This window comes from Cryptomeria japonica, chromosome 6, assembly GCF_030272615.1.
Source record: "Cryptomeria japonica chromosome 6, Sugi_1.0, whole genome shotgun sequence".
Taxonomy (NCBI): domain Eukaryota; kingdom Viridiplantae; phylum Streptophyta; class Pinopsida; order Cupressales; family Cupressaceae; genus Cryptomeria; species Cryptomeria japonica.
The window spans coordinates 537134698-537137098 of NC_081410.1; positions in this window are offsets into that span (position 1 = coordinate 537134698).

Here is a 2401-nt window from a genome sequence, read left to right on the forward strand (position 1 = left end):
CTGAGCACAAACTGAGCAAAGAGTACTCACAAACCATACTCATAGAAAGAAGCCTTCACCAAATCATCATAAAGGATAAGCCAATCATGAATGAAATTCATAAAAGAGATAAAAATAAAATCAAATCCTCAACAATGAGGCATAACTCATCCCACTGGAGCCATACAATCAATCCCTCAACAACGAGGCATTCTCCTTCCCGCCGGAGCAACATATCACATATGGATCACCTCAATGGTAAGGCATGAATCCTTTTACCGGAGCACTAGAAAAAACATTAAGGATAAAAAAACATCAAATGCAACTCAGATAATGTCAATATAGACGACACGATCCTCTGGAAGGACCCCAAAATCAGCCCACAAAAACCCAGATGACGAAAACTTCAAAAACTGCAAATTGCTCAGACTGGCGCATACAAAACCTGAATTGGCACATATGATCACTGAAGTGGCACATGTGACATTTTATATGGTGCATATGACCAATATTTTGGCTCATATGAAACAACAAGCAAAAATTATATAAAACAGAGATACAATTTGATGAAAATGCCTAGTTTGGACCCCAGGATCACAAATTGGATAAGGCTCATTCCCAGAATGTACAGGAAGGTAAAAATGACACATACATAGAATTATAAATAAAAACCATAACCTCCTATAAGATTTAACTAAAGTTATAAGAACAATCAAACACACAAAATACATAGGAAAGTGCTCAACTTTCTCAATCTTAAAGAGAGACATAATGTAGATAGAAAGGTGAACAAAAGGGGTACCAAAGACAAAATAATGATTGTCCAAACCTCTAAGGTGAATTAAAATCAATGCAAGACAATATTGTCTTAAAATAACATTCATAGGTGACCAAAGGTAACACCTGACAACTCCCAAACCTCATGTGCATTTTCCAATCCTTGAACATCAATATATTCAGAATAAGATAAAGTACTTACAGTATCTTCAAGGGCTTGCATGTTCTCCTGTTGTTCTTTAAGTTCATCCGGTGTCAAGGGAGTAGTAGTAGGAGCCACATATGTTGTTTCAACATGTTTCCAGTATTGAGTACCAAGACCTTTGAGATATATCTTCATTTTGTCTTTCCAGATATTATAGTTATCCTTGTTGAATTTTGGACCCTCTTTCTTCATCATCTTGTCTTCCTCATAATCTTTTCCTCAAGTTGTTAAGATTTTCTGCACATAGAGGACCACGCTCTGATACCAATTTTTAATCCTATAAGGATCCAATTAATACTGAGAGGGGGGTGAATCAATATTAAGACAACCTATAAATTCAAATCAAAATACCATTTACAACAGATCTGAAATCAATGAATCTATCCCTTTAGCAGATCTCATACACTTGTTACCCACTTATGCAATCTTATCAATGCGAATATTCACCAACTAGATATCTGATCAACACATACTCATACTGACTTATTATCAAATTAGAATACTTCATCTATCAATTCATTAACATTACCGGTAACCACTGATAGATCTCTGATAAAAAACAATAAACTTATCATAACCGGTAATCAGAAATAATGCATGAAAACATATACACTATGAAAAGACATTCCACACATGAACACCAAGATTTTTGACGTGGAAACCCAAATGGGAAAAACCACGGTGGAGATTGGAACCCACAATAATTTGTACTCTTTCGAAGTATGCCCTGTTAGGAGCTTACAATATGCCCAGTTAGGAGCAGACCTTGTTAGGAGTCACTCGGTTAAGGGATTTGCCTATCACTCTAGCTAGGATCTTAATGATCTGTTAGGATCAACTTGGTTAGAGAATTTAAACACTCTTTTGTGAGCTGCCCTGTTAGGGTACTTAGATGGAAAAGGCTTGTTTGGACCTACCCGGTTAAGGGATTTATGTTGTTGTAATTGTTAGAGAACAACAGTGAAAAATGATCTGTTACTTTGCACTTTCAGCTTGCTAGATCAGATCCAGTTATGCTTCATAGTCTACAACACTCAGGTAGATCTCTATCTTCTTTGGGATGTCTTAACTCATTCTCCTAATGCCACCAACACATGAAACATCAGTTGTGTCGCCCTAAATAGCCATAACTACTAAGTCGGTCATAAAACCTAATTACATCTTGAATTTACAATACAAATCATATCAGATCAATATCCAGATCATTACAACAAATTACAATGCAATATCAACTGTTAGTTATTCATAACCCATCACAGAAATCCGATATGTATCCTCAAAACACTCTACTAAGCATTTCGTTGATTCTCAAGAATTCTTCCTTGAATCGTGCCAAAACAACAATTAAATGTTTCACGCGGGTTGTGCCATGTTACCAACTTTATGTAGACTCATCGTTGATCATTGTCATAACATAAATCATTATCGGTTGAGTGAATT